General features: G+C 40.1%; 2 protein-coding genes across 3 annotated transcripts in view; one reads left to right on the top strand and one right to left on the bottom strand.

The window, feature by feature from the left end:
- MED12L (mediator complex subunit 12L) overlaps nucleotides 1-27,680 on the top strand; it is a 314,505-nt gene that overhangs the window by 139,942 nt on the left and 146,883 nt on the right. The gene's annotated exons all lie outside the window — the stretch shown is intronic.
- The window catches only part of P2RY14 (purinergic receptor P2Y14), a 52,456-nt gene that overhangs the window by 22,495 nt on the left and 2,281 nt on the right, over nucleotides 1-27,680 (bottom strand). The window contains exon 1 of one of the 2 annotated variants that reach the window (XM_026497286.4): nucleotides 562-27,023. The exons of the other annotated variant lie outside the window; for it this stretch is intronic. The gene's annotated coding sequence lies outside the window, so the exon portion shown is untranslated. Of the gene's footprint in view, nucleotides 1-561; nucleotides 27,024-27,680 lie in introns of those variants that run through there. 2 annotated transcript variants of the gene reach the window in all.

Below are 27,680 nucleotides of genomic sequence, written 5' to 3'. Positions count from 1 at the left end.
GTTTAGGTTTCAGAGAAGACTTTAAATGCTTCCTTGCATAAGTATTTTACCTTTGGTTTCAGTCTTTACTGAGTCGGGGCCATTTGTGCTCTTAAGCCAAACCTATTTTGTGTTTTTCTTCAGCATTTCAGTTCTTTACCGGCCTCTTTTAGCTCTGAGGATTACGTCATAGCCCAGCTATATCGGTGCTCTTTACGGCATCCCAAACTGATTTTAACCCACTATCCACACATACACAGAACACTGTCTTTTGTTGTATAAGCAATAAGTTTACAAATTTAAAAAAAAAATTAATGATTTCTTAAAGCCTAATGCATGACCCCTTGGAAGAAAATCCTGCTCCATGCAATTAAAAGGAACGTTGGCAGGGAACAGTTAATTGGACTTAGGTTAGTTTTTGAATTTGGAAAAGTCAAATCTCATCTGTAAATCTGTCCCTTATCATTTAATCCATTAAAAAAAAAGAATTTAGGACAACACGAGCACAAACAGCCATTTCACACTGGAATCACAAATATTCTTTAAATATTCTCTGCATTGGAGAGACCTTTTTTTACTTACCAGTTTTTCCAGCCTCTTATCGTCTCTGTAGGCAAGATTGGATCAGCAACTGAATGTAACATCTGATGTTGAGGGAAATAGACTTTGCTCTCTGCTTGAGCTGCTCGTGTTGACCAGTGGGAAACGCTGCATTAGCTCTCAGACCAAAACATTTAAAGTACTCTATGAAATGTTGACATCTCGCCAAAGGCTTGAATGTCAAGTACTACAGATGTCCAGCCCTCTTCGGAGCCTAGTTCTACTATGTGCTTGTATAAGTTGGATATGATTTATGCTTAGGGTTACAAATTATTAAGGCCTGACCAAGCAGTAACTGGTATGAAACTGGGTACAGAGGGAAAAGGGAGAGTGATGGAGCAAGTGAGAGCTCCAGCCAGCAGGAGGCTAGATCTTTCCCATGCCTAGCTGTGACCTTTTCCTGTGAAGCTGTTGTAAGAATAGCTTCTGTGTTTATTGGGAAATATTTTCAAATTGTATTTCACATGGCTTCAAGTAACTCCTTGAATCTTGTTGGAAAATGGAGAAATATTTGAGAGCAGATTAGACCAGAACATTTGCCACTTTCAGGAGCAGGGGAAGAGGGGAAAAGCTGTGCAGGTAGGCGGGTCACCTAGGAGTCTTGATCAGTTTTGATTGAAAGGTCAGGCTGTCTCCATTAGACATGGGTGACTGACCACTGCATCTTGACCCAGTTCTAGGGGGTGTGCGATGGTACCTGACCAACCTTGAGTTGGTGCTGTTGTGACTCTGATCTTTCTTCAGCTTACCCCTTCTCTTAAATCTGGTTTCCGAGCACCCTGTTTGACCCACATTTCTGGATTCCTTCTTCATTTAACAAATTGTTGCTGGGACTCATTGTTCTTACGTAGTACTCTGGATTAATGTAATCCTTACACCTCTCTCAGGAGGAAGGGGGCCCAAGTCTCCTATACTCTGTCTGCTTTGAACTTACCCAATTTGGACCTGTATCATCAACTTTGCTCATTTTACCACTTTCTTTCCCTTTCTTTTATGATAAGTATGCTCATTACCAGTCATGCCTATTATCATCATCATACAAAACAAAACCCCTCAAAGCTCTCCCTTGACTTAAGCCCTTTTATTAGGTACTACTGTCTATTAGTCATCTAAGCTGTAAACCATCAAATTATCCTTCATGATCTCGTCTGCTCCTACCCAATCAGCAAAGCCTGATGATTTTTTTTTAACACCCAAATATTTCTTGTTTATGATTCCCACTAAGCCTGTATTCTCTACCCCAGTCAACTCCCCAGTGTCTGCCCTCCACTCACCGCTGAGAGGAATCCCTCTAAAATACAAGTGTAGCCATGTCCTTTATGTGGGTCCCTGTCACCGTACAAGGTTAAGTTCATCCTGTTGAATCTCGCAGACCTAGTGCTTTGTGATTTGACAGTCCTCGTCTACCACTGCTTGCCTGCAGCCTGAGCGTTGGTTTGAACTTCCTGCAGATATCGATGGTTCTTGCTTCCTGGCTTGGGCTTATGCCTTTTCCTATACCTAGAATATTTCCTTTTCCCTTTTTTGGGGGTCATCCGGAATTTGAACTGCTTTAAAAAATTTCATGGAGTCATCTTAAAAACTAAATGTTTGACTTCATCCTAAGGATAAAATATCTTTGAAATTCTAGATTTCATGTGTTTATTTTTTAAAATGTGCTAAAATGATGACATAACTATTTAGTAAATTTGTCTGAGTTCAATTTATCCTGACTATTTCTTATACCTGCAGAAGCACTAGTGGCCTTCAAATGCCATTTGGCCCACTTACCCTCTTTTCTGTTAGCCAAAAATACTATTAATCCTTCCACCAGCCTATTCTTACAACCATCTGTTCATCTGATCAGTCAACTCCTATTTATTGGTCACCGTCTGTAAACCGGGTGCTACGAGGGCCTCGGGGTATAACTGAGTTCTTTACCTGTGCTCTTTAATTGTCCTCTCTTTGTTTCTCCCAACTAGATCGGGAGTTGAAGGCAGGGCAGTATCTTGTCAATTTTGTATCTTCAGCACCTATCATTTTTACTCTACCATTAAAAGAACACAGAAGTAAAAATGTGTTGGTTTCTTGTTTTCTTTTTCTTCTAGGATTTACTTGTAACACTTGTGTTTCATAAATGAGACTCGTAAACATTGAAAAGGGACAGAATGAAAGTTGGCTTACTTTTAATTTTGAAGGCTTATGATTTGTATGTAAAACCGAAATGATTTTATAAATATTTAATTTGATAGGCAAGAATAGGTTTGTAATCTGGTAACTGCTACAACTTACTCATATACATAGAAACCTTGAGTCAGATGTGTATATTTTAACCAAAACCAGTACTTGGGACTATGTGATCAAATTTGGTTCAATTTATGATTGCAGTTTTTTAAAAAAAATTTTTTATTTAGAAACATTTTTATTTATTGTGGGAGGGAGAGGGAGAGAGAGAATCTCTACTTACTTACTTATTTATTTAGAGTGTGAGTGCAGTCAAGGGTTGGAGAGGGAGGGGGAGAGAATCTCAAGCAGACTCCGATCTGAGTGATGGGCTTGATGCAGGGCTTGATCCCATGACCCTGAAATCATGACCCGAACCGAAATCAAAAGTTGGATGCTTAACTGACTAAGCCACCCAAGCGCCCCAAGATTTATTTATTTGAGAGAGAGAGCGCACATGAATGTGAGTGTGTAAGTGTTGCTTGCATGAGTTGGGAAAGAGGCAGAGGGAGAGAACCTCAAACAGACTCCTCAGCATGAAGCCTGACCCCGCTTGATCTCAAACCCTGAGATCCTGACCCAAGCTGAAATCAAGAGTTGGACACTTAACTAACTGAGTCACACAGGTACCCCATGATTGCAGTTTTGAAAGGCATAAGCCAAAGCCACTTCGTGAGAATGCCAAAGGAAAAAAAATTTTTTTTCCAAGGAATTTGTCCATTTATGATGGTTTTCCATTTGTAAGTTGAATGGAGAACTGAAGGTATTTGGAAACCCAAATCTGTATGTCCATGAGTTCTATACTCTTGGGGAATTATAAGGAGAAAGTATTGATGGAATTCACTAGCACAAAGCTAAGGCCTTAGGGAAACTTGGGGTCATGACAGGCATGATATGAGTAATGAGCTAAATATCAGTCTGTCCTAAGCAGACACAGGGGGCATATTCTCATCAACTAGCTTATTTTAGAAACATACCCCTTTTTTATCTTATTTAAGTTGATCATGTCTATACTTTTGTACTCTACCAGAAACCACTGAACTAACTGTCCCAGGAGTCTCCCACCCGTCCCCACATTTTCCTCTTGAGGCAATGACAGCATGTAATATGCATTTTGATGCAGCTTAGATCATGTCCCATTTCCAAACACACCATCTATTTTATTTTTTCACCTCTGGCCTTTGTCAGGTGATTATTTCCTCATCCCAAAGCGGATCTTATCCTCCATCACTACCTGTTGAACTCTTGTGCACCCCTTAAAACTCAGCTCAGACTCTGCTGTACATGGAGCTTTTCCTTATCTTACCACTAAGAGCGAGTGAATGGTGACCACCTCTCTGAATTCCTATATGGCTTAATTTGAGTTCTGAGTAGGCCACTTCTCAGACTTTGTACTGTGTCTCAGGTGGTGGTGGTTGTCTCACCTGGTTTTGGGGAAAGGTGAATCTTTTGCCGATGTTCCCCAAGTCTGTTATTCATGGAGTCACTTGGCCAGGAGGGCAGGGGATTTTTCTGCAGCTTTTGTCACCCCATATTGCCAAGGCTGTTCAGGCTGGTTTCCTGTGCTTGGCACATTATTCCCCTTTTGCTTAGCAATCCATAGACACTTTGCCTTCTAAAACTCCAGCTCACTGGAAAAGGGAGGTCTTTTAGGTACAAAAAAGGTGACTGTATATAACCAGTGAGGACCTCCATTATTTTTCCTTCTTTTTGTCCTAGCCTAAGCAATTTAGACATCATCTTATGTATGTATGTGTATATTTAATTCAAATTAATTTAAAATTTTTATCAAAGTCATTCATTTATGTACTTTAAGAAATCAAATAATTTTATAAATCTTGCAATGGAAAATAATAGTCCCTTCCATTTTCTTATGCCCCAGTGGCTACCTTCTTCACATTGTAGCTATTATTTTTAGGTATTAACCCTTGTATTTTTACATAAATGACAGTTCTTGGCTTTTAGTAGAATCTGTTGACTTCTTTGTGTGGAAGATGAAATTTCAGCTCCCTTACTCTTTAGCACTTCTCCTCACCCAGGTAAATATGTTTACAATCTCTGGATAAATCAGTATCACTTAATCATACGGTGAGAGCTAAGTAAATATCATTTATGGCTGAGGCTCATCATGTGCTTTGAAAGGGATTGCAGTTCCCCAGCCTGCTCTAGTGATCAGGAGAAATGGTGCCCTTTTGGTCTAATGAGGGCAGGCTTCCCTTATGGTTCAGGCTGCCCATTTTCCCATTTTCAGTTAGTTAAGATATGTAAACATGCTGTATAAATGTTAGCTCTCATTATCACTTCAGTATTATAATTTGAGCCAAACCTTATTTAGTCCAGTTCTTAGCTGTATGTGTATGAATACGTTTAAAAGTATTTTTGCAAGGGTGCCTGGGTGGCTCAGTTGGTTGAGCGTCTGCCTTCCGCTCAGGTCATTATCTCAGGGTCCTGGGATCGAGCCCCATGTCAGGCTCCTTGATCAGCGGGGAGCCTGCTTCTCCCTCTCCCTTTGCCTGCCACTCTGCCTGCTTGTGCTCTCTCTCTCTGTCAAATAAATGAATAAAATCTTTTTTAAGAAAGTATTTTTGCCAACAGCTGCATTAAGAGAAATATATAAAGTCCAGGTGTACGTGAATGTATACAACTTTTCCTGGGTAGATACTTAGTATTATAGCTCAACAGAGGAAAGGTCTGTGGACAAATGCTTAATAATTTTCTGTTCTATTTCACTAGAAAGACCTTTTATCTATTTTAGGCATTTTACTTTTGGCAACCTTTTTTTTTCTTTTTAAATTTATTTGAGAGAGAAGGCACGCATGAGCTGGAGGGGCAGAAGGAGAGAGAGTTTTGAGCAGACTCTGCTGTAAGTGTGGAGCCTGATACAGGGCTTAATCTCTCGACCCTGAGGTCATGACCTGAGCCTAAACCAAGAGTTGGACGCTTAACCCACTGAGCCACCCAAGCGCCCCTTGACAACTTATTTAATAGTAGTTACTGCTATCTTGGAAAAGTCGCATATAGACTATATACATGCTTCCGAAACTACGATTTTATGCATCTAGCTGAAGCTCATCTGCTGTGGAAAGCCATAATTACACCTGATCCTATACCTTGCTGTAGTGTTTTTGTAGTTTTCCCAGAAGGCTTATTTTCTATTTGATAAGCAATGCTCTTGGTTTTATTCATTTTAAAAATGAAGACAGTCATTTAGAAAACAAAAGCTTCTGAGTCCTAAATAGGACAGCTGGGGTTTGGCTTGTGGAGCTGAGGAGACTGTTGGGAGACCAAGTACATGTAAGAAGACACAATCTGAGGAAAAAAACTAACAGGCAGCTGATGGGATGTGGGAGGAAGGCAGTGACTCTCTTTTGTTGGTAAAAATGCTATTCTGGGGAGTGTCCTAGTCCATCGTACTAATTGGTAACCCTCCTGTGTGGCCGTACGACTTAAATATCTACCTAAACTTGTGTGCAAAAAGGGAGTGTGTCTAGGCAATGAGCCAGTGGAGAGAAAGCCCCTCATGGTTGCATAACGATTCACGTAAGAATGTGGGGAGGGGGGTGGTGAGCGCCTGGTGTCTGAACATCTCTGCACCCGTGCCTTTCACAAATGTCTGTCACTGAGCACAGCCCCTTTCCCTGCAGCCTTCCAGTCCTTCCCTAGGGGTCTCAGGCCGTCAGAGCTGGCCCCTGATGTGAAACCTTTGGTCATCTTAGGCTAGCGTTCCATCCAGGACAAAATAAGATAGAAATTACAGCAAATTTGTGCAGCATGGAGACAGAGTCAGAGTTAGATTAATTTGTTCTTTGCAGTTTCCCGCATAATGTATTTAGAAAGTTAAATTTGGGTACACTTGACAGCTCTGCCTCTGATCAGCCAGGAGAACTTGGGCTAGTTCTGTAAATTCTCTAAATCTAGAGAAAAGGGTCTAGTGTCCTCATTAAAGCTGTTGAAAAGTTTAAATGAAGTAGTGTATATTTTCTTACTGTAGTGCCCAGCCAAAATAGGTGGTCAGTAAGTCGCAGGGGCTCTTATTAATATAATCATAGGCTACTTGTTGCTTTACAGTTTTCTCAAAAGTGTACTATCACCGAACGTATGGTAGATATGGAGTGCTAGGCTTTGCAGCTTTCATAAATGTTGATTTCTAAGGAAAGATCCAAATTTGAGAGTAGGTTTTTGGCTCAACGACTGGGTGACTGTGGTTATAGCAAAGTTCTCTCAGATGACATGACCCTACATACAACCCGGGAAAAAGTAGTGCCGAATTATAAACGTATTCTCAGGAGGAAGGAAGCAGGAGGGTGGTGAGCTCACACCTTCAAAGACAGGCACAGCTGATAGAATGCTTCCTGAGTGGGTTAGTCTGTGGCCTGGCTTCCCTGAATCCCTTGCCGAGGAAGCTGGGTATCTCCTTTCCCACCCCTCACCTCACCCAGTCTCTTTGTTCCTTTCTTTTTTCTTTTTTTTTTTCTTTTCTTTTTTTTTTTTTTTTAAAGATTTTATTTATTTATCTGACAGAGATAGAGACAGCCAGCGAGAGAGGGAACACAAGCAGGGAGAGTGGAAGAAGCAGGCTCTAGCAGAAGAGCCTGATGTGGGGCTCGATCCCATAACGCCAGGATCACGCCCTGAGCCAAAGGCAGACGCTTAACCGCTGTGCCACCCAGGCGCCCCTCCTTTCTTTTTTCTTAATTGTAGTTGACATAATGATATTATATTAATTTCAGGTGTACAACAGTGATTCAACAATCCTATGCATTTTTCCTTGCTCACCATGTCATCCCCATTTGTCTCCATACAAATGTTACTACAATATTATTGACTGTATTCCCCATGCCTTACTTTGCAACTCTGTGACTTATTTTATAACTGTAAATTTATATCTTTTAATCCCCTTTATCTCCCTCCTCTTCACTCTTGTCAACTCCAGAAATTTTTAGGGTTCCACTGTTTTTAATTAACGTAAGCAAAATGTGTGGTCCTAAAGCCTCTCCATTGCCAGGAATCCCATCCGACTGCTGCCCTGCAGGAAAGACCACAGTGCTTATTATCCTAATGGATTATTTCCTGATGTCTACATGAGTCTGTCATTTTAAAGCCTAGGAGAGGCTAAATAAGAGGAGAGATAAGAAATATTTTTCCTTAGGTAAGAAAAACAAAAGCACATATGAATGAGTATTTTGTAATTTTTTTGTTAGTTCAGCTGACTGGTTATTAATCCATTCTGGCTTTTTGTGGGAAATGACTTAGGTGGGTTGTTTTGTTTTGGTTTTTGGTTCTTTCTTTCTTTCTTTCTTTCTTTCTTTCCTCTCTTTCCTCTCTTTCCTCTCTTTCTTTCTCTTTTTTTATGACCTGACCTTAGGGGAAAAACATAATGTTTGAATTTGCGAAATGATTTCTTGCCATTTGCCAAACCAGATATTACTTATCAACTCCACGTATGAAGTCTGCTGTTTTCCAGGAGTTAGGATGCTTACCATTCTATTGGGGACACTTAGTTTCAAAAAACAAAATAAAACCACACATGATACAGCTACTTCTGAAATAGGAGAAATGGTGTGGCTTTAAAAAGAAAATGATTGAGAGATTGTAGACCCTTATATCTGTTAAGTTTGGAGTGGTTTCTAAGTGACCTTGCCTGCAAGCCATGTTTATGTAGCTTCTTTCTCTAGCTTTTATTCTACAACTTTAATACTTTTTCTACTGTATGCCAATTGCAATGTTGTATTTAGCTTAAATATTTATAGGATCTTGCCACTGTACCATTTTCTTTTAGGCAGTTGAAACATTTGTTGACCTGTAGTCCTGGGAATATGAGAGCCAGCATGTCTAATCAGTCCAGACTGAGGTCTCTGGAGTAGATGGGCTTAGTTAGAACACTAATTCAGGCACATACTAGCTGTGCAGCCTTGGGGCACATTACTGCACCTCTCTGGGTCTCAGAAGTCTCTTCCTTGGAATGATCTATACAAAGGCAATAATAATATTTACTTCAAAATATTTGTTTTATGCCTGGCACATAAAAGAGTAGAATTAATGTTGTTTTCCATTAGTATTATTTCCTTGATGGAGAATTAAAAAAATCTTGAAGGGAACTTGATTTTAGGGGGTTTCTTATTATCTCTAAAAAGTAATGATTGCTTAGAGCATGATTTTGAAATTGAGCTTAACTGTAATATTTATGCGTCTGTATCTTATCATAATTGTCCTCTGGCCTGTGTTCAGGCTGCTGTTAAGTGTCATCTGGACCATTAGCATAGATGAGATTCATACAAATTTCAAATGCCAACTTTGTTTTCTATGCTATAACATTTGAATGGTAGCTAATATTTGCTGCTTCCTTTCCCACCTTTCCTCTCTAATTTACTTTAAGCATTTTGTATGCAGACAACATAAGAATCAATTTGTTTTGGCCTCAAGTTCAGTTTTTCCGGCATGCAGCTGACTCTCTTTTTTATAAAATACAAGCTAGTGAAGGTGCAGACCCAGTATCTATACCATTCCAATCTGTGGGTCTTTATGGTGCCCCGAGGCATTTATAGGCCAGCTTTTGGGAGTCCTTATCATTCAGTGGCACAAAGTGGAAGTTCTTATACTGCCTAAGACCACCCTGCAATGCATCAGAAAGATCTGGAAGCTACATGGTAGCTCGCTAAGACGGATAATCAAATACTCCAGAGCCTCACAATCATTATTTGTAATGAAATATTCCCACTTCCTTCAGTTTTGTTGGTTGGCTTTGCTGGCACAAACGTTTTTAGTATGTTCCATTATGTGTGCTGCTTATAAACCAGGTGAAGAAAATTTCTTGTTGTCTTCTTGAAGGAGGAACGAAAGATTGATTAATGCAGTGTGCAGTCTGGGAATGGCCCTGGGTCAAGTTCCAAGGTGCCCCTTGAAGCAGGAGAATGAAAATTTTCATTTTCTAAAGCTGCTGCTTTTAGAGTGATTAGTAATCTTCAGGGCTGTGACACATCCTGAGGAACTTGGGGATTTTGTTTATTTCCACCTTTGTTCACTTTAGCTCTAGCATCAAAAACTGATGCGCTTTGGTGTTTTTAGGGTCTTTTGGGACAAGTCTTTGGGTCCGCCCCCTGCAGGATAGAGAAGGTGTGGACAAGGAGCTCCAGAGTCGGGTGCGTCTGTGCTGCTCTTCCCCTTTGCCGCCTGTGAAACGGTGCTGACAACGGCACCTCTGAGCGAATGAGGTGAAATGGTACACATGGAACACACAGTTTGTGTCATGAAGTATAGTTAATAAAGTCTAGTACTATTTGTATTGATTTTTTTTTTTCAAATTAAGGTAATAGTATTCTCAACCCCACCCCTCCTTAATAGGCATATTTTAGAAACAGACGCTAGCATTTTGATTCCTGGGGCAGCCAGCCATGTTCTATAGCTGCATCAGAGAGCGTGCAAATAAATAGCACCTGACACTTCATGCCAGTGGTCAGGTTTGGGGGCTTTTGGTGGGGAGGGTGGACAAAAGGGCAGAGAGTGAGGTTGAGATGATACTGCGATAATAGGCTTTTTACTCATATGCTCAGTGGCTCAGTTAATGCCTCAGGTGTTGTTGTTGTTGTTGTTTGTTTTTTATTTCTTTTTAAGTAGGCTCCACACTCAGCGCAGGGTTCAAACTCAGGACCCTCAGATGAAGAATCGCATGTTCCACTGACTGAGCCAGCCAGGTGCCCCTCTCCACCCCATTGCCTCAGTTTTAATGAGCATATTTGGTTACCTAAGATCCTTTCCTCCTTAAAATTTTCACACTTTTTTTTTTTTTTTTTTTTTGGCAGTTCTTACAGTGTCTTTCTAAAATCTGTGTCCAGACTCTGGTTCTAGCAACATGTTCTAAAACTGTATGTGCGTGCATACTTTTTTGTTTTGTTTTGAGCAGCAGACTACAGTTTTTTCTTTTGAAATCTTAAATAGAGGCCTACTGGGTAAAATAGATAGAAGTATATCTTTGCAGATAGAGACGGGGGAGGAGTTAGCCTACCTGTTCATTCTCTACAATTGCCCCCATAATATGTCTGTGATTCCCTGTGGTTAAGGAATGCAGCTTGAAAACCGTATCATTCTGGAAGATGTATTTGTTGTAGAATAAGTGTATCCCACAAGTTGCAAACACGGGTTTCCTAGATGTTTTAGTAATTCAAAACCCGTGAATTGAGACCAGTGCTATGAACATCTGACTTTATTTCAGAAATAGGTTCTCCTTTTGAATTGTGGTAGGTTTTTCTTATTACCTTTAAGATTTGAGGAGAAACTTTCTGACCAGAAGTACATCATTGCAGGAAATACTTTTGAAAAGATTTCATTTACCAAAGGCTTAGCCAAAACCAATTTGGTTAGGGTGATCTTATAAGTTATTAAGTTGGGACACTTTTGAGAGTGAAACAGAGTGTTAATTATAATTACATTGGGGCTGCAGGAGTGAACTGGGGCTGCCCTATACAAACCAGTACATATGTTTACCCTAAGATAGGCACCCTTTGGATAGACAGAATAGGTTTTTTTTTTTTTTTTTTTTTAATGTAGGCTCCACTCCTAATGTGGAGTCCAGTGACGTGGGGCTTGAACTCATGACCCTGAGATCAACACCTGAGTTGAAATCAAGAGTCAGATGCTTAACCAACTGAGCCACCCAGGTGCCCCTAGACAGAATAGAAATTTTGAATAGCTAAAATCTTGGTAAGCCCAGGAATTATTTGAAACCTTAAAATGAGCCTCAGGACAAACAGGTTCAACCCTGTCCCTTTTTGCAGTGAGTGCTGCTGTGAGAGAGGATTGGCATCTGTTATGAGCCCAACTTAACGAGCCTCTTCTATGTATAAATACTCTGTGCTCACTTTAGGAGGATTCTTTGACCAACCACTGAAAAAACACATTGCTTTTCCAAACAAAAGTTTAAAGAGTCTTGGCTTACAGTGTAGGCTCATTGCATTCTTTTTTGGCTCTATTTTTCCTCTGATTCCTTCATGAATCTGACAGAGTTAATCCATCCTGTTCTCTCCCTTCTGTAATCCCTATGTTATTTGGAATCAAATCCCTTTTTTGTTGTGATAAATATTTCAGATTTGTGCACACTCTAGAAGGGGACTTTGGGATTTTCTATTCTTTGGCCAACTGCAGCATTCAGCTAACTGCCGGGGAGGTAGTGGTTCCTCACTGTATTCATGATGGATGGGCTGGGGAGGTCACTGGCAGGGTGGGGGTAGCAGAGTAGGAGTGTGTTTCTGTGGTAAAAAGAACGAGGGCTATTCACGTTTAATGGACAGCGGTGTTTGGACATGGAAAGAGGAGCCAAAAGTCATCTTATCTAAAATAAACTTCACCTCTTCTTTACTTCTTCGCCTAGCTCTACAAATACCTTGTTTAAAACTAGCTTTTAATGACTATTTACCTAAGTACAACTCAGTATTGGCCAGCTTTGTTCCATGATGATCACTGTCCTGAGTACGTAGGGGTTAGGACCTAATCTTAAAAAAGGAATAAACTCATTATTTGTGTAAATGACTGTAGGCATTTTTCCCTATTCAGATTACCATCTCTGTTGTGGTTGTACTCACACTAAATTATACTCAAAGCTAAGACATTTACAGCATACTCAACCTTGACCTTTATCCTGAGGGCAACACAACCATGACGCTGGTCTTCTGCAGACTGAGGTCTCTGAGGTCATGGAAGTGTCTCGGCCCTTTCATTCTGTGTGTTTCAGTCAGGCATGGCCTGGGGATCCCTGTGTGTTTAGTGACTGCAGGACATTGGCTTTGATTCTTTTAGCAGGCACATCTAGATCTTCAGAGCCATGTTTGTTTATGCATTTAATCCTAAAATGAGAGAGGTGGAATTTGCTGAACTACGTTATACTTTTTCTCATCCTCATTTGAAAATAACACGTGTGCAATAAGAATAAGGAGAAATTTTGCATGTATGAATGTCGAAGAGACAAAACAAAGGCGGAGGTGGTAGCGATGATGGTAGCATATAGGCGGCCACTATTATATATGAATATCAAAACTAGTTTCTAGTCTGCCTAATTGGATGTAAGGAATTTGATAAAATGCTTGCCAAATTGAATTGAAATGGTAGTCAAACGTAACTTACCTAGAAATGTGAGGTGGGCGGGTTGGTGATGAGGAAGCCAAACTGAATGGCCACTACTTGGTAGGCAACTCACTGGGATACAGTGGAGAAATGGCCGTTAGTTTTCTTACCTCACTTCTGTTAGGAAGGTTGGTTGCTTACCCTTAGGATAAAGTCCAAATGCCCACATAATTCCTTAAATCGCTAGTTGTTAAGATTCTCAGGAATGATCCCAGACTTCCACCCTTTAAAGCCCAGGAATATATTTGTTAGCAGGCATGTTAAAGTTGGAGAATCACTAGTAAACCAACAATTTGTAGCAGTTTGAGGTTGTGAAGACCTTTCATAATATGCTGAAAGCCAAAATGTACAAACACATTTTGTACAATAGTAGGAGATTGGGAAAGCCCTGATAAAGTACTCTGATATTAACTAAGTATTTTAATTTTCAGAATATATCCTACTAGAATTACTAGATTCTAAGTCCTACACCAGTGATTGTTTTGTTTTGAGAATTTGATGATAATTTGTCTGCAGTAGCATGTGTCGCCTTGGTCTGTGGTTTGCCATTAGTTTTCTTCTTGGAAATGTCACACCCTGAAATTTCTAGACATCAGTCCTGGGCTCTGTGATGAATGCCACCATGGTACCTGCAGGGCAGTCCTGACACCTGCTTGCTCAGCCATAGACTTGATGTGGAAGAGGTTCTGATAGTCCCCTATCCAGCCAGAAGGGTAAGATGGGAATTTAGTGAAGACTAGTTCTTCCAAGTTGTTTGCTTTAAACAACTTAATTAAAAAAAAAATTATTAAGGCATGCAGAGGCAAATTAGAAGATGTAGAAAAGTGAAAAAAAGAAAGATCATTGAGAAATTTATCCTTGGGTAACCAGTTATTTTGTTGTAAATGGTAAAATAGGAGGAAAGAAGGGTCATTTGGTGACTGACACAAGGAGGGAGTTTATGTCTCCTACTTATATGTACTATGATGATAATAGTAGCAATACTAATAATACCTAACATTTATTGAGTTTTTGTAACATACCAGATACTCTTCTAAATTCCTTATTTATATTCACTCATTGAAACCTGATAACTAGTGTATGAAGTAAATTCTGTTCATGTACCCTAATAAAACGAGGACAGTGAGGCACAGAGTGGTTAAGCATTGGGCCCAAGGTAACACAGCTGGTAAGGTTTTAAGTTGCAGCAGGGGGATGCGATAGTTTTGGTCTTAAACTGGTCCCTTCTACTGGTCCTCTAGGATGTTCGAAAAACACTGCTGTGGGTGGTGGTGGTGGAGAGGAGACCCATGCATAAAGGTGTTAGGTTGAGGGATGAGGGGTTGGAAATTTTTGCTGGGTCAAGTGGGCACAAAGATGGATCAATAACTCCGGAGCATGTACAGGTCCTAGGCTTTTAGGACCACCCCATCACCTTTTAGCGATCTGGCTGGCTAATCACCAGCTTCACCTGGAAATCCCTCCCATTCCATTGTCATCGACATGTGGCACTGCTGAAAGAATGCCTGCTGATTGGAACCTTCCCAGCTTGCCTTGAAATTATGGGCATCTGTTTAATTTTAAACAGTACATTCTCTTGGGGCGCTTGGGTGGCTCAGTCGGTTGAGTGTCCGACTCTTGATTTCAGTTTGGGTCATGATCTCAGGGCGGTAAGATTGAGCCTTGCATTGGGCTCCACGCTCAGTGGGGAGTCTGTTTGAGTTTCTCTCCCTCAGTGCCCCTCGTGCCACCCCCCTTGTGAGTGCGCTCTCTCTCTCGAATAATTAATCTTTTTTTTTTTAAAATAAACATTGCATTCTCTGTGAACATTCACAAAGAGCTTGAACCTGAAGGAAATGTATGAGGTGGCCTTCACAACTTGTGATAGTGAGGGCCAACAGAATCATTGGTCACTGAGCCTTTAAATAATAGTTGTTTGTAAAGTTGCCTTGTACTTTGATCTTGAGTTTAATGCCATTTTGGGTCATACTGACTTTTCAAAATGTCATGAACTTTGCATGTTTCATCATTTATTTAATTTTCCTTAAAATTATTTCCCAGAACATTAGTGGAAATTTTTTTTTTAAAGATTTTATTTATTTATTCCACAGGGATAGAGACAGCCAGCGAGAGAGGGAACACAAGCAGGGGGAGTAGGAAAGGAAGAACCAGGTTCATAGCGGAAGAGCATGACGTGGGGCTTGATCCCACAACGCCGGGATCACGCCCTGAGCCGAAGGCAGATGCTTAACCGCTGTGCCACCCAGGCGCCCCTGGAAATTTTTTTTTAATGTTATTTGAAAGAGAGAATCCAAGAGTGAATTGATTTAATACACCCAGTGAATAAGGACTTATCTCTAAGAGATAAATAATACAGAGGCTAAGATTGTGAACTATACAGAGTAGAAATTCCCGGATTCAGATCTGGCCTCCTGTACTTACCAGCTGAGTCTGGCCAAAATATTTTAACTCATTTATTAAATGAGAATAAATCTCTGTATTCCATACAATTATTCTAAGAATTCAGTGAGGTAAAATACTCTCAGAGCATTAGTGCAGTGCCTAACGTGTGCAAAGCTCTCAATAAATGTCAGTAATTATTAGACACTAGAAAGGCAGGTAACTATGGACAGAAGTTGAGATCTCTTACCACTGCTCCCAACCCCAACCCACTCCAGTATATCTAGGTGACTTCTCCATGTCAGTTTTTAAAGTTCTACCTTTTTCTTTTGAATAGTTGCACAGTATCCTATTGAAGGAAAGAATCATGTTGAAACCATTTCCTGATTGATGGATTTTGGATTATTTCATATTTTCGTCGTGATTATAAACGTCTCATACCTTCTTTCCTTGCTCCCTCATTCTTTGCCCTCAAAACTTTGAAGGTTATATTTTGAAGTTGGTCTTCAGTTCCACTGCTATAATTGTTTCTGTTGTTTTGCTAACATTTGTCTGGTGGGGTATGAGGGAGGGTTTGGACTCACTTGGTGTAAAATTAAATAATTACGGCGCATGCTGTTCTATGTTTTAAAGAACTGAACTCTTCATCAGGGTGCGAGGGGGTGTGTTTTAGCAGAGAAGAAAGAAGAAGCTAAGTTTTCTTACTGAAAACTTCAAATGGCCAGTCTCAGAAATTCGAACCTAAACTCATTAGTTGGTATGTAATTGTATAAAGTGCTCATAACCCAGTATGGAGGGTTTTCTCATTTATATTCAGTGGAATGCTTTTCCCCTGAAATTGTTCCTGCTCAAATTGCCATTTAATGTATGTGTTTAAAAACTTCTCTCAGTTCATAATCAATGCTGGGAAGCAGGAGTCTCTTACGTGGCCTTCTGCCTCCACACCCTTCTCCCCATACCACCCCAAGGCCTCTTCTCCAGCCAAGTCCAAGAGGGACCTTTGAGAATACAAGTTGTGTCTTGGTGCCCCTTTGCTCAAACCACTCAAGGAAGTGAAAGAGTGCTTCCTTTCACACAGTAAAATCCAGACTTTGATCATGGCCTGAATGGGCCTCTATTACTTGGCTGACACCTGCCCTGCACCTGTTCCCTGACTTTATCTCCTGGGTTCCCTGCCTCCTTCTGTTGTAGCTGCATTGGTCTTCTTGCTATTGCTGGCCCTCCTCCAACATGTCAACCCATCTAGTAGGCTTTGCTTATGCCTTTCCTCCCGCCTTGTCTCCCTTCCTTATTTTATTCAGGTCTCTGTTCTTATTTCTCATCTTCATTGTGATCGGTCCTGATTGCCCCATCCACTGGGCACTCTACCTGTGTCCAGGCCCCGTTCTTCTCAGTGGTTCTTCATTGCAAAGCTACTCATTATGCTGTGTTACTTGTTTAGTGTGTGTCTTTGCCCAGGATTATGAGCTTCTGAAGTCAGGCTCTTTGTCTTATTCAGTGCTGTGTCTCCCAACAGCTGGAATAGTGCCTGGCACAAGGGAAGTACTCAATAAATACTTGTTGAACTAACGAAGGAGGGAATAAAGGAAGGGAAGATACCTGTAGAATATAATGTATGATGGCCTATTTTGAGACTTTAGTCTGAATACTGATCACAGAAACCAAGAGTAAATCTGACTTTTTTAAAAGTTCAGAGAAACTGTCAGTCATTCGGCTTCTTTTTTAGAGGATCGCCCTGTAGTTTCTGAAAATTTTTGAAAAAGCTAAACTGCCGTGGATTGATTTCTTGCCTTTGAGCACCACTATTTTCTATTTTTAAATTTCATGTTTGTATTTATATCTTCTATCATGAAAGCCCTTTCGAGTCTTCGTTGTCACCCGAAATGCCCGCTTGCAGATTATTCTCTTCTATGTCCCTAATCCTCGTTCACATCAGTGATGGCAGCTGTATGGTATGTCCAGGGTTCCCCTCCCGAGGAGAGTAGGAAGTGGACAGCTGGCTCATTATAAGAACATCATTCTGTATGAGGAGGAATATGCGCTGCGGTTTCAAACTTCTTCCTGGCTGGCTTCCGGGCGGGGCTCAGGGCTTTCCAGGGGAGTGTTTTAGGGAGGCTGACGGAGTCGTCTCCCCTCAGCCTCATCAAGACCATTTCTGCTTCTGTGTGGGATGTATTAGTGTTCCCTCTAAGATTTTGTTTAAATAGAGGTTCCTCCTGACAAATCACAGTCATGACAACTCTGCTTTGGAGGGGTCTCTGACCTTTCCAGGGAATTATGGGAGGGGTTGGAACAAGGCCTCGTGTCCCTGAGAATTGGAGGTGGCAGGCAAAGGCAAGAGCAGTCTGTCTTGGAAGAGTGTGACTAGTTCTGGTCCGAGGGGACATTTGATTGTCTGTGCCTTGAACTTAATTCCAGGAGTTCCAGCGCCCCTGGCGTAGTGTTACTTGGCAATGAACACAGGTGCCTTTGGCTTTCCTGCCGTCTTACATTGCCCTCTTTCAGTTCCTTCTTTCTCCTTAGTGCTTCTGTTTGTGGTGCAACACAGCTGTGGAAATGTCATGCTAATGGCAGCTCCTGACACGGTGGGTTTGAGGGGGCCTCCTCTGATTTCTGTTAAATAATTAGATATCTCTTCACGGTCTCCAGTTTTGAGGCACACAGAGGCCTCTGTGAAAATGAGAACATGAACTTATGAAAGTTAAAATGCAAACAAATTTGTGAATGTGTCTGGAAATCACAAACGGAAGTAACTTTTAGGCTCATATTCACATTACCAGCCCAAATGGAAAGCAGTTTGTTGTTGAGTGAATGATCTTAACATTAAACACGGTTTGCCTGGACTTTAGACATTATTAAAATCATATTTGCACAGTGCTCGCTTCGGCAGCACATATACTAAAATCATATTTGCACAAATACAGTTGTATAATAGTAGAGTCCTTTTTTGGGGGGTTATATTTTTTTGACTTCCATGTTATCTTAACTGTATGAGATGGGGCTGGGGAAGGGTGGGCATGTTATTTTCTTTGCATATTCTCTTACGTTCTAGCACCTTGAAGATGTTAAGTAAATGAAGGAGTGCATGAGGAAGTGATACAAACAAATCAGTGTAAAGGAATTCCAGCCCTAGCAGGCTTGGGGACTTGGCACAGGGAAAAGTCTTGTATGAAGGGGCAACTGGCTGCTTGTTAAGAAGAAAGTCAAGAGGGGCGCCTGGGTGGCACAGCGGTTAAGCATCTGCCTTCGGCTCAGGGCGTGATCCCGGCGTTATGGGATCGAGCCCCACATCAGGCTCCTCCGCTATGAGCCTGCTTCTTCCTCTCCCACTCCCCCTGCTTGTGTTCCCTCTCTCGCTGGCTGTCTCTATCTCTGTCAAATAAATAAATAAAATCTTAAAAAAAAAAAAAAAGAAGAAAGTCAAGAGGGAGAAGGAAGAAAATGCTGTCTATGAAAGAAAAGCTATCTCCTCTGAGGCAGGAAGTGGTGTGCTCAGTCCTCACGTGCCCTAGGATTCTGTAACTTCTGTAAACTCTCTCCTGACTCAAAGTCAGTGCAGTCTCTCACGTGGTGCTCTCAATGTGATTTAAAATGGATTTTAGGGAAAATTAAGATTTACTTCATAGCTGGCATTAGTGAATTATATCAGTGCTGTAAAGTACTAGAGAACTCTTCTAATTAAATATGGTCTAGGCAGCTCATTCTAGAGTGTATTTCCTGAATGTTAAAGTTTCTTATATTCTTTAAATGAAAAGTTTATTTTGACTGTTATTGGAACCATTAACTAAACACTTCATGGAATATATGGCTTAAGACAATATTCCTTACTGGGAGGTTTTTTTGTTTTTGTTTTTTTTCCCCTGGTTTTATTTTTTCTGACCTTGGGCTGTGGAAAGAATTCTGCATTTAGGAACGCATAAAAGTAATGGAGCGCTATTAAGGGAATGGCGATAATTGAAATACTTGATGAGGAGGGGAATTTAAATGCATAACTTCACATGCAAGTAGCTAGACATGAAAACTCCTTTTCTCTTCAAAAAGTAACAATACGAGGTTTACGTGGTACTTTCTTTTCTTCTGTCTCACCCTAAATTCTAAGCAACTGTTGTTGATAGTTTTCTAAGCAATGTGAGCTTTCGAGTCTCGGGCAGTCATTGAGAATAGAGGACGTACGAGCTATAAATGAGTGCCTGGGCTCTTGTAGAGATGCACGGAGTTTTCCTGTGGTGGCTGCTCAGTTGTAGTGTGGAAACCTCAGCGCTAAGGCAGGTGATAAGAAATGAGACTTGCTAAGCAGCAAGCGTGTTTGGGCTCAGTACTGTCAAGGAAGCAGCTGCTGTAACATAGCTCTTCAGAGTAGTCTCTTCATTTCTTAGCACGTAGATTGTTTTATTGACTGCACTACTACTTACAAAATGCTCTGTGATCCCATTTAATTTGTTAATTTCTCCAAGCCCTAATAAATGGAAAAGAACTCTTCTTAATCTTGTGTTTTCTTAGTAAAGTCTCAAGGCAATAGCTTGAAACGTTTAATTTTAAGATGCGTTAGGTAATAGTCTTTATCTGAATAGCAGGAATAATTCTCTTTATGTTTTGAGTTGACATGTTTTCTAGAAGAAATACTATTAAAACGTTTTTAAAAGTCTTCTGAATCTTACAAAATAATGTGTATGTTTTAGGCTCTAGAAAATATGTCCCCTGGGAGTAATATTTTTGACATTTATTACTCCTTTTAAAGTCAGTTTTCAACAGACCTGCTGGGAATCCCTTGATTGATTTTATGGAGCCTAATTTATTAAAGAGCATCCAGTCTATAGTAATGACATAGTAATTGTTCTAATGTATATTCAAAGAGGGAGAAAATACCATAAGCAAACTGTTCTCTGTTTTCTGTGCTGGGTTAAAATGCCGTTCATAAAGAAATGGCAGGGGATTATCCCTGCCCTAGCCAAAAGCTTATTATAAGGCAGGGCCAGACCATCGCTTTCAAATGGATATTTTGTGTTGCTCTGTTGGGTCATATTCATGACTGTTCCTATCATGAATATGATAGGTTTTCTATCCAGGATGTCCCTGAGGCTGAGCATAGGCCTTTATAAGAGGCTTTCAAAATACATTTCTTTTAACCTCTGGAGGTAGTTATAAATGAGTCAGCAGTGTTTTTAGATCACTTCCTCTCTGCAGAGGTGAAATTAGGAATTACCAGATGAAATAAGGAATCAAAGAAGTAATTCAAGATGGATTATATATCTAAATCTAAAACTGAAACCTGCAGCTTCTAGAGGAGAACAGAATATGCTCACACCCTTGCATAGGCAGTAATATATTAGGATACAAAATGCACTAACCATAAAATAGAAAGTTAATTGTACCTTATCAAAATTTAAAACTTCCATTTTTCATTAGATACCACTAAGAAAATGAAAAGTAAGCCACAGATTGGGAGGAAAAATTCACAATGCATACCTTTGTTAAAGGACTCAAGACTATTTAAAGAATTTTCATAACTTAATTAAAAAAAAAATGGCCCAAAGACTTGAAGAAACAATTCACAGAAGAAGATATTTGACCAGGCACCATGTGAAAAGATGTTCAGCATTGTGAGTCATCAGGGAAATGCAAATTAAAATGACGAGCTAATACTTCACACCCATTAGAATGGCAAAAAAAGAAAAAAAACAAAAACAAAAAACCCTCCCCAGAACCCCCAAAACAACAAGAAGCCACAGATACCAAGAAAACTGACAATACTAACCATATACAAGGAAATGGAACAATTAGTACTTCCAGAATTTTTAGTTGGAGTGGAAAGTAGAAAATCTACTTTGGAAAGCAGTTTGGTAATTTGTAATCAAGTTAACATATAGCTAATGAGGTAGTAATTTAATTCCTTAGCTGTTTAGCTAAGAGAAATGAAAGCATACGTCCATAAAAAGACTTTTACTAGAATGTTTATAGCAACTCTATTCATAACAGGCAGAAGTTGGGACTGACCCAAATGTTCATCAAAAGATTAAAATGAGTATGGAAATTGTGGTATACTTATAGAATACCACTTAGTGATCAAGAGGAATGATACATGGCAAAAATACGATCTCAGTAATCTCGAAATGTTAAATTGAGCAAAAGAAGTCAGACACAAAAGGGGTATATACTTTGTGGTTCTATTTAAATACAATTCTACTACAGGTAAAACTAAGTTCTAGAGACAGAAATGGGGTAAGTGGACACCTGTGAGTGGAAAGAAGTATAAGGGAACTTCTCTGATGGAAATATATAATCAGGGTGGTGTTTACTTGGTGTCAAAACTCCTTGAATTTGTGTTTCAAATCTGCTTTCCATTTTCTCCTATGTAGGATACACTCCAATGTAAATTAAGTTGGGGGGGGAAATTAAAGGTATAAAACTTGCTCTTAGAGCAGTAAGGCTGTTGAACGCGTTGAACGCATATTGTAAACTTCTGTGTAAATGGTGTGGAGTATTGGAAAGATGGCAGGGAGTATGCACCACAGGAGCTCTCAGAAAAGGTCAAACAGGAAAGGCTTTGTGGGCAAGAGATGGTTTATGTTGTGTTTTGAAGATGGAAATTGATAAATGTCAGAGATTGGTCATTGGAGGGAAAATAATTCCAAATAGGGCCAAGAGATCAAGACAAGAATAAAGGAAGACATATTTAGGGGTCAATAAACATATTAACTGAAGTTTTTTCCCTACTCAGTATATCCTTTCCCACCCCTCCATTGGTATGTCATTTTCCTTTTTCAAGACTCAGCCTAATTTTGTTTCTTTAGTCCACCGGATGCTTCAGTACACAGTGCTCTTTACTTTTTCTGGGCTCCTATTTTAACTCCACAATGTAGAACATAATTTTCCCCAGATTATAGCCTACGTGTTAAGTGGGTATCTTCTCAGGAATTATTTCCCGAGGGAAGATAGCTTTTCTTCCACTGCCCCAAGTGAAATTGAAATGCTGAGTCGACGATCAAATGCTAGTTAAGGTTCTTGGGATGGAGGTTTGATAAATGTGCAGGAGAGGACATTGGCTGGAGTGCAGATTTGCTACATTATGTGTGTATATTGTAGGTTTTTATATATATGAGTGGCTGTAGTTTTTGGTTGTCAGCTGTATATCAGGTATTATAATAACTACAGTAGTTCTCCTTAAGTAGGTATTTTTACCGTGTTTTTACAGATAAGTAACACTGAGCAAGCAGAGATTAAGTGGCAAGGTAGAATTGGAATATGTCCCTTTGGCTTCCACTGTTCTTGTAGTCATCAAACCAGTGTACTATGTTACTGAGAAATAAGATGATGATGGTGATGACATCAGTAAACATTGACTCTACTCTGATGTCATGACAGTCATTCTTTGGGTACTTTATGCATATTTATTAATTTAGTTTCTGTGATCAGTGAGGGAAATGAGTCATAGAGTCATTGAACAACTTTATCAAGGTGATATCAGAGTAAGTGGTATGGAGTTAAGATTTGAAACCATGTAGTCTGATTCCAGAATGCATGCTCTTTGCTCTTTACTATTATACTATATTCCTTGGCTTTGTAGATTTGAGGACTGATTGTCTCCCTTAGTGAAAGCAAGGCATACACCTTTTCTTAGGCAGGGGGGATGAATGGATATAGAAAAACTAGTGAGGCAGAATGTTGTTTTCATGGTGTAGTTAATTTGTTAAGATCCTCCTTACTGCCATTCATCCACTGAACTTTTGTTTGCAGACTTCACTGCTATTTCCTTGCTAGGCTAAGACACACACCATTCTTTCGAAGGCTTAAGAATCTAGGTCTAATAGTTGGCTCCCAAAGGAGTCTGGAGTTGAGATCGCAACGGACCCTCCAGAATGACCTTTCCATTGTAGCTCCTGTGCGTGGATATCAGGCTTATCTCCTCCTAGGAGATAAGGAGATAAGGAGTAAGTCCCTGCTGGGAAAGTCCGTGCTATGTGCTGGCCTCCCCAACTCCAAGACCATTGCCTGCAGCGGTGCCTCAGGGGTACTAGTGATGTGCAAAGGTACCGTGCAAGGCCTGGTGTTCTAGGGAATTTCCCCTTGTGGCGAATCCAATAACCCAGGAATCTGTACCCAAGTCTGTAAGTATATCAACTGGATAAATGAGACCATGCAAAAGCATCATCGCTGCATACCTCCCATCTCTGAGACATCTATATGCCCTGAACAAGAAATTCACAGAAATAAGGACATGATGAACTATAGTCATATTTGACTTTACCTTTCCTCAAAGATATATTAAAACCTCAACAATATGCCATATGTGTAAAACAATCAAACTAGTAAAGACCTAAAACCAACCATTCAACACAAAACCTCAGTGCTGGTAAAGATGCAGTGAGACTGTCACTCTCAACTAGTGAAACTATAAATTGTGCAGTTAAAAAAAAAAGATTTATTTATGTATTAGAGAGAAAGAGAAGCAGACTCTCCGCCAAGTGTGGAGCTTGACGGCTTGATCCCATGACCCTGAGATCATGACCTGAGCTGAAATCAGGAGTTGGACGCTTAGGACGCTTAACTGACTGAGCTACCCATGCGCCTCATGTGCAGTTTTTACAGAAGGCAGTTTGGTAAGGTGAATTGAGACCCTTATTTACCGCTGTTGACACTGTGATTCTAGTTTAGGAAGATACTACTAAAAACAAACAAAACCCCAAAGTGCAGAGCAAGGTTGGAATTCATCAGAACATTATTTATCATAACAAAAACGGTGGAAACACTGAATGTGTCTCAAATTAGTGGGTTGTTTAGGTAAATAGTGGGCCTGTATGGGACAAGGATATTAGGGAGCTCTTAAGGATAATAACTTTGCAGAATTCTTAGTGTTATGCAAGAATGTTTGTGTTGTATGATGGATGGTGAAAAAAAGAAAGATACAAACATATGTATGTGGCTCTAGCTGTGTAAAATGAAATATTCAGAGAACAAAATCTGAAAAGACAACACTTAAAAAAAGAAAGAATCTAGGTCTGTGTTTTTCATTTTGTTTTGTTCTTTTACTCACATGGCTTCTCAAGTATTTAAAATTCTCATACTACTTGAAATAAACTAAAAAACTGAACATGACTGGCAGTATGCTAATGTTATGGTTTATGAAGGAAAATTAGCAGACCCCTACTCAGAAAAAAAAAAAAGGTTTTGCCACAACCCCAAAAGATTAGGCAGTAAGTGTACATTAAGTATTTTAAATTAAAATGGTGTATTTAAGGGAGATCTCCTTTTCTGAAAATGATGCTTTGTTTCCCTTTTTTGTTGTTTTAACCACCTACCTGTCTCAGTGGCATGGTCAAAGAGCCTGCTGCTGTGTTCAGACTCTTCATAGATTCAGTGATAACAAGGCAGCTAACCTTACATTTTAAGTTTTCTTTTCATCTCAGAACATACCCTTTCTCTTCCTTTTTTCACTTCTATAAAAACGGTACATGCACTGATGTTTGGAGTAGGGAAAGAGGCAGTGAGATCCTTGTGCAGAAACATAGGTAGGCAGTTTCAGAGCCAGGAAAAAGAATATTAAATGTTAGGGCCAGCTCCTAGGGTATGTAACTGAATTTTGTATCATTTTCCATATCCTGTTTTTTGTCATCAGTACATGTAGGGCTATCACCTTCTAACAAGGTTAGGTCAGGGATTCAGATCAAGTTCATAAATGTTGTTTGGCTTCTGATGAGAATAGGTCCCTTTCAAATCTCTATGAAGAAAATAAAAATCTATCTAGTACAATAAAGCATATGCAAAGGTTGTTGTCATAACTGAGTAAGTATCATTTCTTCGGAGAAAGAATTGAAGGTGTCAAGGCTTGTCTTTGTGCCTATTAGAATGTAAGCCTCAGGAGGTCAGGGAGTCTGCTGCCTTCAGAGTTACCCCTAGCATCTAGAATCATGGGGAGCACAAGGTATGGAATCAGTGTTTACTGAACGAATGACTGAAATTTGTCTAGAATGAGAAGATTTCATTTACCCTCTGTAGTAGGGTGGAAACATTCCTTAGGTGAAGCCTTTGGTGAGCTCATCCCCCAACCATTGACCTTAGGGCTGAACTCACTGGGAAGATCCTGTAAGCAGTGGGTTGGTATCTCTCCCACAATAAAAGAAAACTTGACATGTTGCAACTCTGCTTAGTGGGAATTGTCACTATAGTCTAGTAACGTGATAAAAATAAGTGTGTGTCATCGTGGAAAATTGAAAATCAGATTCTTTGTCCAAGTGACCACATCAAAGTGCACAGTCTCCTTTGGGTCAAGCCTGAGCAGCCAAATAGCTAGCTGATCTTTTTCTCTTTGAGATCTTGACTTTAACAACAGATGTTACGTAATTGAGTAGAAGCCACCACCCCTCTGTGATTATTTTCTCATCTGAGAGATGAAGGGTCAGAACATCGTGTCGGAGACCTTTGATGCTTTTCAGAAACAGCAGATGGAAGACTTCAGAGTTGAATAAAAAAACAGCAATTTAATTTAGGCCGTGTGAAGACAAAGGATTTCAAAGGAATAAAAAATTGATCAGATCCAAAAGCATATGACCAACATTTTACTTTGCCTTTAAAAGAACAGTGAAGTGGGAAGCTTTGTGGCAAACTTGGTTTTTTGGGAACTAATATAGCTAAGGTATTACTATAGAAACAAGGCTAGTAAATTACCTACTAGGCTTGTATTTTTCTAGGGTGCTAGTTGGGAGAAGAAAACTCTCTGTAGAGGAGCCAGAATATTTAGTTAAAAGGATTCGAAAGATATGATGGAGGAGACTTGATCCCATTTCTACTCAGGAAGCTTGGCATTTCATATAGTATTAGTGGGTAATTTTTTGTGAAGATAGGATACCTCTACTGAAATTGGTTTCTCTAGACTTGTCCCCTAGATTTTTATGAGGCAATGAATTTTTCAGCATTCAGGGACTCTGTGGGTTTAGTACTAGAATGTAGCAGCAGACTTGAAGCAATTTGAAATCCCAAGTAGTAAATAGAGCCCGACCAATGAATCAGTCCCTTTTGTAGTATTTAATCTGAAACGTAAGGATGACCATGTAATTTATTGTCCAAACCAGGACACTTCTGAAGTAGGAAGTGGGGGTGGCGTACTATTTACAGTTATGCCCGACCCTGTCCCAGGATGTACGGTCCTTTTACCCAGTGGAATTCAAAATTGAATGTGCAGCAGATTACCTAGAGGGCTTGTTGAAACACAGATTGCCAAGCTCCACCCCCAAGGTTTCATAATTCAGTAGTCGTGGGGTCAAAAATTTGCATGTCTAACAAGTTCACTGGTGATGTTGATGCATCTTGTCTGGGAACTACACTTTAAGAACCACTGGTCTACCTAAAAAGCCTTGGCACTCTTATGCTGATGATGTAATTTTCATTTGAAAGAAATTCTCCTTATTGTCCAATAGTGCTCTATTCCAGAGCCTCTGCAAGTGAGGGTACCCATAAGGAGGATGGCAGAGTAAGCTTGTGTTAGCTTCAGCCTCTTACCTCTGGACTGGTGTGTTCTTGGTATTCCAGAGACTGTTCATGTGGGGAAGTTGAGACAACTCAGTTAATGCCAACCTAACTTTCATGGCAATGCCGAAACCAGATGAAATAAATCTCACTTCTGGTTTCTTAACAGAGACAGAGGATCAGGAAGCCTCAACACCTAAATTCACTCTAGAGGCAACAGTATTCCTTTGTCCAGCAGTTTACTCCAGAAGCATCTTTGATCTAATGGGAAATACCTTGCCCCTGTTCTCTCTCTCTCTCCCCGCCCCCTTCCCCTTTCTGCTCCCCCGCCCTCCTTCCTTCCTTTTTAAATTTTTCTGATCAAAAATAATGTCATGCCTAACTGTGTGGGGATAATATGGTGGTTTTGCTTGTGAAGCATTTATTCATTATTTTGCCCTGTCATTAACTGGTTTAGATTGTAGACAATGTTATTAGTAAGGCAAATGTGAATGTGGGGTTCAGCTATAAAAGTGGGGACCCCCAGATAAGCAGCATCAGCTGGGAATTTTATATCAGGGAAAGGGACTCAGGGAGCTTGGTAGCCTGGCCTCTTAGAGGGTAGTTACTTAGTACCTTGTTGCCTAGTGTACCCATTAGCTATTTTATTTTATTTTTATTTTTATTGTTTTTATTTTTTTTAATTATTTTATTTTATTTTTTTTAAGATTTTATTTATTTATTTGACACAGAGAGAGACAGCCAGTGAGAAAGGGAACACAAGCAGGGGGAGTGGGAGAGGAAGGAGTAGGCTCCCAGTGGAGGAGTCCAATGTGGGGCTCGATCCCAGGACTCTGGGATCATGCCCTGAGCCGAAGGCAGACGCTTAATGACTGAGCCACCCAGGCACCCCCCATTAGCTATTTTAAAGTGGCCCCTCTCTCCTTCCCCCCAATTCTCTGACTTTG

This window comes from Ursus arctos, unplaced genomic scaffold (assembly GCF_023065955.2).
Source record: "Ursus arctos isolate Adak ecotype North America unplaced genomic scaffold, UrsArc2.0 scaffold_20, whole genome shotgun sequence".
NCBI classification, from domain to species: Eukaryota; Metazoa; Chordata; class Mammalia; order Carnivora; family Ursidae; genus Ursus; species Ursus arctos.
The sequence above is the reverse complement of the archived record's forward strand: the minus strand, read 5'-3'. Positions and strand labels throughout refer to the sequence as shown.